A 14430-nucleotide genomic window follows, 5' to 3' on the forward strand; every position below is an offset into this window, starting at 1 on the left:
GCAACCGCTCCAATTAGATTGATAAAAAATAAAAAGATTAATATTTACATAATATGTACATGTAGGTATATGTATTTTTTCCATAACTGGGTAACTAACTCCAGATCCAAATATATGTATATATGTACATACATATAGGCATACAGTATTTAGTCATTGAAATTAAAGTAACAGATTAATCGTATTTCATTCTTGAACTTATTTTAGACTTAAACCTTGTTTTCAACTTTATGTTACATAATTTTAAAAGTATTTTATTTTTATCATGAGTTCTGCAATGTGCTAGACTGTGGAGAACACTAAAGATCTAATACATGTCCTACACATGCTATCAATATCACCGAGGAGTTATACTATGTGGGGAACATGCTGTGTTTAGGTGCCAGTGTGGATGATTCTAACAATATGTTCTGCAAAGCTATAAAGTCAAATAAAATCTGTTTCAACTAGATGGCCAGAAAAGACTTTATGGCAAAAGGAACACTTGAACTAAATCTCGAACATTCATTCAACACTCATTTCTTGAACTCATGTGATGTGGTACTGTTCTAGGTGCTGGAAATAACAGGACGCACAAAATAGCTCCCTATCCTCGTAGGCTTTTTGTAGAGTGAATCTGACGAGTAAATGCAATAATATTACAGGTGCTGTGAGAAATCTATATGTGTAGAAATACAATGGAATCACAAAGGACGGTATGATCATTTCCACCTGGAAAGTATGGCTATTAGTTCAAGAAAGACTTCATAGAAGAGATAACATATGAATTAAACATTAAAAACTAGAAAGATGAGCACTGGGTGTTGTATGGAAACCAATTTGACAATAAATTTCATATATAAATAAAAAAAAACCCCTACACCAAAATTAAACTTAAAAAAATAAAATAAAAAATTTCTACAATCAAAAAAAATAAAAAATAAAAACTAGAAAGATGTTGTCCTCATGTGTAGACAACATCTCAGGGAAAACGACTTAAAACAAATTTAGGCAAAAGTGGGAAGGGGAGGGTTTCTGAACAACATGTAGGATATTGACACATGTAAAGCAAGAGAGGAACAAGATTGGATATTTTTTCCAAAGATTACTTTGGAAACTATATAAAAAGTGGACAAGAGCAGTATAGACAAAAAGATCATTTATGAGGCTGTTTCACAGATCAGTGAAGAGATGATGATGGGGTGACTTAAGGTATCAATAGAGAAAGTAAAGATGTGAAACCTGTAGGACCTACATACTGATTGGATATTACTGATGCAAGAAAAGGAGGAATAATTTCAGGTAACTGAAATGTATAGGTAAATGGGGGCACATTTTATCAAGATAGGGAATATAGGTTGGAAAAGTTTTAGGGAAAAATTAAGAATTCAGTGTGAGGATGAACTGAGTTTGATATTCCTTTGGAATATTCAGGTATAAACATCTATTAGAAGTGATTGAATGTATGGGTCTGGAACTCAGCGGAGAAGTCTGGGCTAGAGACAGAGAATAAGGAATCAGCATTTAACTGATTCCATTGGAATGAAGGGGATTTCCAGAAGTATATGAAGAATAAGAAGAGAGCCAAGAATCAAAATTCTGGGATTACCAACATTTTTTTACATAAATAGAGGAGGGAAGAACAAGAGCCAGAAAACCATGATGAAAAGAACCATTGAAAGACAGTGGGATATCTAGAAAAGAACAGAGGTCAAGAAAGGAAAGTGTTTCAAGAAGGATATACTCATCAGAAAAATTCAAGAGAAGGGCACCTATTGTTAAATGTTAACCAATAACAATGTTTGTGTAAATGGTTTTAGTGAAGTTGTGGACTGTGGAAGCCAGATGGAAGAGAAGGAAAGAGAGATCTAAAAGAAAAAAGAATGAGGGTGACTGTAGACTAGGCTTCCTAATAATGGCTTGGGGAAGTTAAAATGAAGACTAGCTATCCTGGAGAGAGTTCACCAAAGGGAGAGTTCACCAAAGATATGTAGAAGGAGGATAGTTTACGTGAAGAACTTAAATTCGTGATGGTCTTTAAGGTCGTGTGATTGATTCATTAGCACACTTCAGACAAATTGTTGGAAGTTTGCAGGCAGTTAGAGGAGAAAGAAAAAGGATGAGGGTGTTGAGGGTGGCCTGCAAGCAAAGTGTTTAAAGTGATGTCTGAGATTAGGGAAGATGCTGGTCATGTGAAATCACGCCATGCAGTTAAATCACATTCAGATACAGAGTTTTCCATGAACTGGGAAAGAAGGGCTTTAATGAAAGAACTGGAATTTATAGAGATATTCAGGCTAATGGAGGCAAGTGGAGAGTGTTATTTTCAGAGATTGATTTAGTGATGCTTAGAATTTTCAGATGTTAGACAATTCCAAATAATAGAAAGATACAGGGTTTGATACTGGGGGTGAATTTCTGAAGTGGGGCTTGGACTACAGTTTGGAAAGGAAAGGAAAGCAACAAACTTTTTTTTTAAATTTTTTTGAATGTTTATTTTTGAGAGAGAGAGACAGACAGAGCATGAGCGGGGGAGGGGCGGAAGAGAGAGGGAGACACAGAATCCGAAGCAGGCTCCAGGCTCCAAGCTGTCAGCACAGAGCCTGACGGGGCTCGAACTCACGAGCAGTGAGATCATGAATTGAGCCCAAGTCAGACGCTCAGCCAACTGAGCCACCCAGGCACCCCGAAAGCAACAAACTTTGATGTTAGTATTTTTATATAGGCATTGAAGAGCCACTGACGCCCTAAGTGTGACAGAGAATGGGTGAAGGAAGGTAGGGCGGAAGTAGACAGTAACAGCAAGAAAGTAATGGTATGAACATAAAAGCGATAAATGTTACATGAAATTAGAAAAGTAAACATGTGAAAAGAGAAATGCAGACATAGAAAAATGCTGGTACCACTTCCAGGATTCCCTATTACTTAAAGTATAGGATTTTGAGCCGTTTCTCCTCAAATTGTTTCGGACAGGTAGTGTTCTTGTTGAAGGGGCAGCTTTCCGTTCAGGCTAACAGGTGAGATGCGCATTCTGTGATGAGGCTGAGAATGCATAAGATTTAATGAAAGGCTTCTGGGTTCAGAATTCACAAGTGGAAAAGATTTGGGATGTGGGCAGCAATGCGGGAAGAAGTGGAGAAGGAAGCTCAGGATAGGTGTGGTTGACAGTACAGATTGGAAAATGTTAAGAATAGATGGTAGGATAAGGGAAGAAACGAACCACTGAATATGGTAGGGGAGAAAACACGGAGAAAAATAAAGACCTTAGGCCAAGCTTTGGGAGGGGGAATTCAACAGCTTGAACAAAGGAATCTCTATGATATGCATAGAGAAAAGTACTTTGTTGAGGGAGTTTGAAAATTAGGAAGAAGAGAAGATTGATGATGTAAGCAATTTTTCTTAGGAAAAAAAAATACTATCTAGGACATATGTGGAATGGTTAAATTTACAGAGGAAAGAGAATGTTCTTGGTTCGAATCTCATGTCCTAAGCTACTTTTAATTTTTATCTAAACATAATTTGAAGTCTTTCTTAGCACAGACTTTAAAACTGCAGCTATAGCGGGGCGCCTGGGTGGCGCAGTCGGTGTCCGACTTCAGCCAGGTCACAATCTCGCGGTCCGTGAGTTCGAGCCCCGCGTCAGGCTCTGGGCTGATGGCTCGGAGCCTGGAGCTTGTTTCCGATTCTGTGTCTCCCTCTCTCTCTCTGCCCCTCCCCCGTTCATGCTCTGTCTCTCTCTGTCCCAAAAATAAATAAAAAACGTTGAAAAAAAATTAAAAAAAAATAAATAAAACAAACAAACAAACAAAAAAAAAACTGCAGCTATAGCTATTAATCCTTCCTTTCGTTCTGGCGGGAGGAAGCTGGGGTGAGCTTTCTCAGCTGTAGACTCTCAACACTGTAAGTGGGGACTTGGTCTGTATTCGCTAGCACTGAATAAAGGATTCCACAAACTCTCCAAAGCCTAAAGAAAAATGAGGACCAGTGCATTCCCTTCCAGAACAAAATGAGAGTAAAGAATGATAGCGATGGTAATGAGAGCCTCAGAGAAAAAGGAGGTAATTTTAGAAGAGAAAACAGTAAATTTTGTAACAAGCAACTCAGATGGATTTCCAAGTGTTTAATAAAAGTTAGATGAAATTAAAGCTTTTCAAAAACTGACTCGAGACTGTGACCAATAGAATGTAGTATATTAAACCATCATCACATCTTTAATGAATATGTAAGTTGATTATTTTTCTCAATCAATACCACCTATTAATACTTTGAGCCAAAATGTGATGGAAAATAATTTCGTAAGGCCAGTCATTTTCCTGATATTAAGTTGAAGTGTGTGTTTTGCATTTTATACCGTAGTCGAAGGACCTTTATTTCTATTATAGGTCCAAGTATAGTCATTGCAATATAATTCTACACAGTGAATGAAGGAATGGAGTTTGATCACACATTTTGAAGCAGGAAAAACTCACTAAGTTTAGCCCTTGGCAGATAAAAATCAGGTTTCTTTTAAATGAGAAGAGCAAGTTTTATTAGAGTTTACACTTTTCTTCTTAACTCTTGAGGAATTTTATATGATAGGGCACCTGAGTGGTTCAATGTGTTAAGTGTCCAACTTTGGTTCAGGTCATGATCTCAGGCTTAGAGAGTTCAAGCCCCACATCAGGCTTCATGCTGACAACGTGGAGACTGCTTGGGATTCTCGCTCTCTCTCTCTCTCTCTCTCCCTCCCCCCCCCCCCCCCCAAAATAAATAAGTAAACTTAAAAAAAATTCATATGACAATTGTACTTTTTTGGATAATTGTAAAACAGATCTTAGAGACCATTTGAAAGAGAGCTAATGATACAAAAGAGATTTTAAAAATACTATTTGGTAAGTGCCATAAAACAGCATCTGCTCATGTCTTTAAATTCAAGTGTGAACTACAATGTTGCCAGAATTATTTCCAGAGCTGGTCTAGGGCATCTAGCAGTCTTAGTGCTTGTGTAATATATGTTTTACTCCTAAGGAGATCTCAAAAACAACAAATGTTTTCTTCGGCCATATTTCTTACTAATTCCTTAGGTGAATTATTATATTATAATACCAATTATTATATTATTATGTTAACCAGCTATTACATTATTATAGTTGGTTCTGTGCTACATCAAAAGTTTTAGAAAATGTGTTAAAAAAATTACTATTTCAGACTGGCCCGTTGGTCTGCCAGGTCTTAATGTTAATTTGAAAAGCTTAACAGTTCAAGTTGAGTAGATTTTAAGCGCTTCTTAATAAAAACACAATCGGGAATGACTAATACATACTTTGCATTGTGATTATAATTATTTTCTAATTTTTAAAAATTTATTTTTAATTTTTTAAAAAACTTTCCAACTCTTTTGAGATATAATCGACATATAATATTGGATTAGTTTGAGGTGGTGCCTGACTGGCTGTTTGGTGGAGCACGGGACTCTTGATCTCTGGGTCGTTGAGTTCAAGACCTAGGTTACATGGAGATTCCTTAAATAAACAAACATTGTATTCCTTTGAAATATACAGCACACTGATTTGAACATGTATAAATTGTGAAGTGATTTCTACAATAAGCTCAGTTAGTATTCTATAATTCTTAAAATGTTTTTTTTAAACGTTTATCCATCTTTGAGACAGAGAGAGACAGAGCATGAACGGGGGAGGGTCAGAGAGAGAGGGAGACACAGAATCCGAAACAGGCTCCAGGCTCTGAGCTGTCAGCACTTCACTTCCTGTTAGGGTTAGCTAAGGCAAGTTTTTCAAAATTAACACAATTACAGTATTATTTTTAGCATGAAAACAGTTTCTCTTTTTTGTTTTATTTCTGTGATTATTCTGAATGTTGCCCATTGAGATATATTATTGCAAACCTTCATTTTAATTGTTTTCACATTTGCATGGCATATATGACATGTTTTAAATGCCATGTGCTTTCACTTGACATCTTGTTCTACTTGTGTTATGTCTTAAAAGGGAAAGAGAAGTAACATTAATTGTGGGGGAAATTTAATAAATCTATAAATATATACACATATAAACACACATATAAGCTGTTACTGAAATTTCCCTGAATCTTTCAGTCATTGATTCATTATCAGTCTTATCATTACACTCACATTCTACCCATTTTTAGGTACTTTTTGTGCATTGATTGTATCCTACCTATATTTAATGGACTCGGTATTATTGATGAAAGTCTAAGATATAGATATTTAAGGTTTGCTCAGTCATGAAAAATATAACTGTCTAGTAGACTGAAATTTTGCCATAAAATGTAAATCAGGGTGCCTGCGTGGCTCAGTTAATTAAGCATCTGAGTCTTGATTTCGGCTCAGGTCATGATGTCCTGATTCATGGGATCGAGCCCCACCCCTCACATCAGGCTCCGCACTATTAGCTTGGAGCCTGCTTGGGGTTCTCTCTCTCCTCTCTCTCTGCCCCTGCCCCCTTTCACTCTCTCTCCCTCAAAATAAATAAATAAACATTAAAAAAAAAAAGAAAATGTAAATCAGTTTCTAAAGAGGCATGGAGTGTCAACTGTATGATCAGTACTCTAGACACAGCAGCCTGGAATATTTTATGTAAGTTTAGGTTTAATATTTTATTAAGTAATATTGTGATATTTTAACCAAAAAAAAAAAAATCAAATGAAATGACATAGGTGCCTGTATATGTGCATATATATAAAAACATATCACATCTTATGTGAAAGCTCCTATTAAATAAAGGGTAATACTAAGACTAATTTTCTAAAGCCTATAAATACTCAAATATAAAAGAGAGTTAAGAAAGTCGTTGAAACGTGAAACAGTTGGAATGCCCAAACGTGAAATAAGAATGGTCCGAGTAGTTCTTCCTCGGGTGGTGGGAGGGAAATTGGAAAGAAGATTTGAACAGGAGTCAAGAGACCTAGTTTTAGCTTCGGTCTTTCCACTGAGCTGTGTGAGCCTAGACACGTAATTGGAGATCTTTGGGTTTCAGCTATCTCACTTAAATTGAGGTTTGGAATGCACTGTTTTTTAATGCTTTACGGATATAAAATTCCATCTACCTTGGAAGATTCATCCTGAATTTAAGAAGTTACTGCTGAATTCTCAAAGCATTATTCATGCACTCTAAATACCTTAGCATTCTATTTTACCTTGGCCTATTGTCTACCTTAACTCTCTTTTCTGAAAATTTCAGTTATTGGGGAAAACATGTGTTCCTGTAAGAAACGTTAGTCTGAGAAGCAGTATTAGAGCACAGACTCTGGAACTAGACTCCCCGATCAGCACCACCGCTCCTGTGCTGCGTGATCCTGAGAAAGTTACTCTTTGTAGATTCCTCAGATACCCCTTCTCTAAGACAGAGATAATAATACCGTATCAAAGGGTTATTGTATGTATTAAATTCATTAATATATAAACTGTAAGTTACTTAAAAACTGTGTCTGGTACATTGTAAGCATGATGTAAGTGAAGCTATTTTTTTAAATTGTTTTATAAAATACATTAGAAACCAGAATTTTTATTTTGAGTCAAGTGTATTGAAGCCCAGGCATTTTAGTCATCCAGTCTATAATACAGAATTATTTTTGTTATATGCATTACAAATATACGAGTTTGTGACTTCTAGTTTAGGACGTAGCTGTCATACAGACCTGGGCATCAGAACTGCTGCACCTGTACTGTTGAGCGTTACCATTTCTGGGACAACAGAGTTGAGTAGAAAGCGAGAACATTGAAATCAGATAGGTCTCGATTCTTATCTGGGTTCTGTCACTCACTAGGGATATAACTCTGGGCTGCAGTTAGATTAAAGGGTTAATTATATTTTAATAAAAGCATGAAAAAGTTTTTCTCTGAAAAGAGAAAGCCTTTCTAAAAATAAAAGTAATGAAATTTAAAAAGAGAGACTTGACTACAAGTCAAGTTATACCTTGGCAGGTATAAACTTCAGAAGATTAAAATCAGCATAAACAAATTAGAAGGCAAACAGCACACTGGGAAACATATTTGCAGCAACTCGGAGTATTAAGAGCCTTAATGCCTGAATCACTTTGACAAATAAACTATGTACTCTGTAAAACTCTAACAGAAAAATGGGCAGAAGACGTACAGACGTTTCACCAAACAGGAAATTTAGTGGACAGTAAATGTATAAAAAAAATTTTATTCCAAAAAATCCCACATTTTATTCCAATCATAACCAAATAGATAACTTAAAAAAATGAGATATTATGTTTCACCTATTTTGAAAACAATGCTTTAATGCTGGTGAGAGTGTGATATAAGAGTGGCAGCATAATTTACTATAATCTTCCTAAAAAGTAATTTTTCAATAGAAATCAAGAGCCTTAAAAATATTTACAGACTTCTGCTCTGTTGGAAATGAGCTCAGATAAAAATATATGTACGAAAGTTTCACTAAGGCATTATTTGTAGCAGTGAAAAGGATGTTACCATGAATGTTGAATAATGAATGCGTATGCAACCATTTAACTGAATAATGTTATTAACAGAAATTACAAGCACTTATTTTGATGTTTTTTTTTTGTAATTTGAAAAAAATTGAAAGCGATAATATATGTAAGGAACTTGTCACAGAATTTTCAACATACTAGAAAGTAAAAAGATGATAGTTCCTATTAATTATTACTACTAAATCTAGTTATACCAAAGATTTCACTTTTCAGACCGATGTATAATGTAAATAATGAACAATAAAATTGAGTCATTATTTAAAATAAGAGTAAAAATAAAATAGGAATAAAATTCCGAAGCAGAGACTATTAAAATCTGTGTAAAATAGCCCAATAATCTGTCAACTTGACTATGTTAGACTCAAATCATTCTCTAGGTATCATAACGACATATTAAAGTGTCCTCTACCATCTATGCTTATATAAAGGAAGTTATTCCTGAAATTCTTACTCTAGTGTTATAAAAGTATTTCACATCTGAAAAATTCATTTGTTCAACGAGTATCTACTAAACATTTTCATATACCAGGCCTATTCTAGGTGCTGGGGGCATAACAGGTCTCTTCCATCATGGAAATTATACTCTTGGGAGAGCTAATAGTCACTAAACAAGGTAAGTTTAGATTGTTATAATTCTATTATTTAAAACCCTCTGTGCTTAGCACAGCTGGGGTGGGAAGGCATGTATTTTTGATGGAGGGATCCAGGAAGTCTTTCTGAAGAGGTGATTTTGAACTAAAACAGAAGAGTGAGAAGAAACAAAGTATGAAAGGAGCCAGGAGATACACAACTAAGATCAAGAATCAGAAGATAAAGTCAGGGCATTTAAAGTTCAGAAGAAGAGAATAATTTTTGCTATACTTTTTTTTTTTTCCTGAAAAGACATTTAAGTGTCAGTGATGGATGAAAGAGTTTTAAATATTGAAGATTTGCAGGGAGATGAACAAAGTATAACTGAATGATAAAGTTAGGATTAAAATACTTTTAAATCATTTGAGTTGAAAGGAAAGGATTATATGTAATAAGTTAGGAATCAAGTTATTTAGTATTAACTTGCACACAATCTAAGTATTCATTGGCTCATGGTTAAAAATAAGGTATGATTGTTTTCAGATCATTTTCTTCCTCTTTGCTCACTTAAAGCTCTATACTTTTATATCTATAATAAAACCATTGTAATATAAAAGTGTTGGCATGAAAGATAAGTAGGTTTCACATGAAAGAGGGTAAGTTGGCATGAATAATGCTACATTGAAGATAATTGCTAAGGGAATTTAAATTAGATTACAGTTCAACTGAAGAGAAGGATGTTATTTGACAGATGATAGTTTCTTTCTAGTAGCCTGTATGAAGGCTTGAGGAGATGGGGTATGGGACATGAGAGTAAGGATGAGAAAGAGAACTAATAGTGGGAAAGGCAAAGTTTAATGGCAAGGAAAATGGTAACAAGTAAGAGTGATTAGATTAATTCATTATGTGACATCACTGATGGGGAGATCATGATTATAGGTTATAAGGTCATGAAGAATGTGAAGGAGGTTGATAGGACAATTCAGAGTAAAGGAATGAGAATCAGAAGGAAACCCCAAAAAGAAGATTAAAGACTAAAAATGACTATATTGTAGTTTAAGTTTGGGTCAAAAGGAAATAAGTTAAAGTATGAAAAAAAAAAAAAAAAGGCCAAAGAGGAGATGATGCAATTAGATAAGAAAAAGGAGGAAATGTTAAAAAGGAAGAGTGTTGGGGCAACAAAAGCATTAAATAAGAGTTAAGGGTGTGTATGTGTTTGTGCGAGAGAGAGAAAGAGAAGAGAGAGAATCACTTTATGACTAAGTATTTCAGATTATAAATTTTGGAAAACAGACCAATCTCAGCCACTTACTAGTTCTATGCCCTGTACAAATGTTCCAATAAGTAAAATTGTGACAAAAGTCCTATCACATACAGTTGTACTGGTTAAGTGACATAATCATAATTCATGCAAAGCTTTTAGCACAATTCCTGGCTTCTGGAAAGTATTATTAGTGTTAAGATCTTAATTGTTCAGGAACGTTATTATTCAGTTCTCGAACACAAGATTTTAACCGGGCACCTTTAAAAGCTTTGTTACATTTTTTTTCTATGCCTTGATCCAGTAAAACTTTAGTTGAACAAAAAAAAATTCAAAGCTGGACAGAAATCTGCTCAGTGGTTACCTCGGGCTGGTAGGGAGAGTATTGACAGCAAAGCGACCCCAGGGAACTTTTTACAGTGACAGAAATACTCTGTATCTTGATTGTGGTGAGGTTGCATGACTACATCCATTTGTCAAATGTCATAGACGCACCTGCATAGTGTGAATTTTAATTTCTGACGGTAGGCCTCCATAAATCTGGCTTTAAAAATAACTGAAAACACGCAAAAATTTAAATTAATTTTAAAATATATTACCCCGATAGTACTAAATATATAGACTAATAGAAAATTTTATTTGACCTGACACATCCCAAGCAATTCAAAGCCAACTCCCATCCCAAAATAGGGTTCAGGAGGCTTGGTAATAGATGGAGGGTGGCCTGTAACTTCATCACACAAAGAGAAGAGAGGGCTCTAGGGGTTGAGCTAGCAAAGGAAGGCCTAAAAGTCTGAGTCTAAAGCAGTGGAACAAGAAACCCAGAAGGAGCAAGAGAAGTGTTTAGTGTTGACAGTTCCAAGAACAGGCAAGGCATTAACAAAGACATAAATTCTGGATATTCTGGATAGTCATTGATAATAGCTATAGGAAGAAGGACAAATATGAGAAGCAATGTTAACTTGTTTTGAATAAGCTGAGTTTTGGCCACTGATGGCATATCCATGTGGGGATCGCTAGGAGATAACTAGAAATGTGTATTATTATTATTATTATTATTATTATTATATCTTTTGAGAGAGAAGGGGAGAGTGAAAGAGAGAACAGAGGAGGGGTAGTGAGAGAGGGAGAGAATCCCGAGCAGTCTTCTTGCTGTCAGCACTAAGCTTGACACGGGACTCAATCTCATGAACCATGAGATCATGATCTGAGCCGAAATCAAGAGTCAGACGCCTAACCAACTGAGCCACCCAGGGGCCCCCAACTAAGATGTGAATCTCAGGCTTACAGGAAAGTAGATGAAGGTACTCGCCTTCAGCATTAAAGTGACAGTTGAAGCTATGGACTTAGGCAGAATCACTCAGGAATAGAATAAAAAGAAAAGTCAACGACAACACTTTAGGAAATGTGTATATTTGAAAGATGGGCTGAGAAAGATAAGCCAACAAAGTAGTCTAATAAAGAGTGAACTGAATGAGTGTCAGAAAAGTGCAGGCCAAACACTTGGAGAAAATACCAAGCGTAGTTTAATAAATCTATCAAATGCTGCTGTGAGGTCTGATAGAATGGTGCTGAAGAATGGTCACTGGAGTTGGCAAATATGACATTACAGGGAATTTAGGAAATACGTTTCAAAATAAGTACGGTAGTCGAATTTTTTCTTTGAGTGAAGTCACCATGAAATAGTAGAGAACCCCAAGAAGACGAAGTTCTTACTAAATGAATCAACAGTAACCAAATAACATGACCTCTGTGTTGGAGACACATAAAAGGCTCTCTACTTTGGGATAGTCATACTTTATAGCTCACAAGTGCTCAATCCTGTAAAACTCATTGTTTTTATATTACGTATAGTGGGTCCCACTTACGAAACTTGCAGTGGTGATAAATAACTGATGATCAGGATCTTCATTCCACACATTGCAGATTTTACTCTTGAGAAACTCAGAAGTACCTCAGATAAGTTTTAACATGGTGTTAGTCATAGAACTAGGATTCACTGATAAAACCAATTTTTACTTTGCATTCTCTCAGATTTCTTTGGGTTAATAAGTTCTTTTACAATGAGGTTGACGTTTTGGATAATTAAGTCCCTGTGCTATAAGTTATTTTAATACGTAATTGAGCTTAGGACCCATTGGAAGTACTGTTTTTGTTTCTAGTTTCCAGATTGAAAATTTCAGGTATAGATCAGTTCATAACTTACTCCAGCCATTTGAAGCTGGAATTTAAAGCAGTTGAGCTCAGTGCCAGACTCTGTGCCCTTAACCTCAGGAAGTGGGGTCTTTACCTGTGACAAGGTGGAGGATGTAGAAACGTGAAAGCCGAGAAGCTGTGACATGTGTGGTGGACACCATGAGAGAACAAAGCTACATGTCTAGAAAAAGAAAAGAGAGGAATTCGGAAGGGGACACGTAATGTCAACAGACCGTCTAGTTTGCGGTTTCATTTAGGATCCTCAGTGTAAGTAGTAATCCCATATGGGTATTTGGAAGGTTGAATGAAATTCAGCGGAGTCTCTGGCTTAGGTGTTTTCGTCAAATCCCTAGCTGTCTTGATCTGAGGGTGAGCCTACCTAACTTTTATTCCACTTTCTTCTTGGTATTGAAGAGAAGATTTCAGGAAATGTCCCTATTGGTGAAACATTTAGGATGCCTACCTTTGAATTCTGAGGGAGTGTCAAACTGCAAGACATGAGGTCCTCCGTGCAGTCGTCATAGCTCCCTTGACCAATAACAATGTTCACGAGCACCTTTGGAAAAAGGTACACAGCTTGATATCTAAGCATGAGTATTATTTAAAATCCTCGTATGTAATAGTTCCTTTTCTCATTATAAATAATTAACCCCAACTTAGGTGATCCGAATTTAAAGAAATTTCAGTATTAGCTAACGGGGATGAGATTGTATAACAACAATTAAAATGTACATTTTTCCTTTTAATCACACTATTGCCACATAAACTTCCCTCATTTTATCCCAATTGATAACTCAAATGGATAATCATTTTCTAGGATGATCACTGTGGATATTCAGGGGAGATGACTATTACAAATCTTTTTCTCTATCTGTTCTTATATTGGAAGCGTATGTCACATTTGCAGTTTGCAATCATAATTTAATTGATTTTAGTGATTTTAAAAAATTTAAATATAAACATTTTTCTTTTTCTCTACTCAGTTAAATTTTCCAAGCACAACTTAATCTTCCTTGGCTTGCTTGTTGTTGGCAACATGTTGTTATCTCTAAAGGAAATGTAAGGATTTAACAACTTTAATGCATACGATCATTGAAAATATGAAGTGAAATATTATACCTAACAATTGACATTTGTTTTACTCTTGGAAATTTGGCCCTGTTTATGTCACTCCTCTCTCCATTTGGTAATAACCCCTTTCTGATTCTGCTGTTTTTGGAAAATAGGAAGTTCATTATTCCTTTCATTATAGTTTAGGGGATACGATCACATGTGTTTGGATCCTTTTAAGAATCTCAACTTTATAAAAGAATTCCACTTTGAATGACTTATCACCCCTTATCTGCCTCTTTGTTACCCTGACTTAAGAAGGTAAAATATCTTTGTTACCTTAAAAATATGTATGTTATCATTTTAATGCCATAGTAAGTATAATTTATTTTTTAAGCTTTTATTTAAATTCCAGTAGGTTAACATACACTGTAAATCTGAGTTTCAGGTATACAATATAGTGATTTAATACTTTTCCTACAATATCCAGTGCTCATCACAACAAGTATACTCCTTAACCCCCATCACCTATTTAACCCATAACCCTCCTCTTCTGTGGTAACCATCAGTTTGTTCTCTATAGTTAAGAGTCTGCTTTATGATTTGCCTCTCTCTTTTTTCCCCCTATGTCATTTTGTTTTGTTTCGTAAATTCCACATAGGGGTGAAATCATATGGCATTTGCTTTTCTCTGTCTTAATTTGCTTAGCATTATACTCTCTGGCTCCATCATTGTTGCAAATGGCAAGATTTCATTCTTTTTTATGGCTGAGAAATATTCCATTGTGTGTATGTATGGAGGGAGAGAATCCCAAGCAGGCTCTGTGCTCTCGGTGCAGAGCCTCACATGGAGCTCTGTCTCACAAACTGTGAGATCATGACCGGAGCTGAAACAAA

General features: G+C 35.6%; 1 protein-coding gene across 49 annotated transcripts in view; it reads left to right on the top strand.

Annotated features, from left to right (window-relative positions):
- The window catches only part of RIMS2 (regulating synaptic membrane exocytosis 2), a 617389-nt gene that overhangs the window by 433565 nt on the left and 169394 nt on the right, over positions 1 to 14430 (top strand). The window lies entirely within an intron of this gene.

This window comes from Herpailurus yagouaroundi, unplaced genomic scaffold (assembly GCF_014898765.1).
Source record: "Herpailurus yagouaroundi ecotype Mexico unplaced genomic scaffold, PumYag 186, whole genome shotgun sequence".
NCBI lineage: Eukaryota > Metazoa > Chordata > Mammalia > Carnivora > Felidae > Herpailurus > Herpailurus yagouaroundi.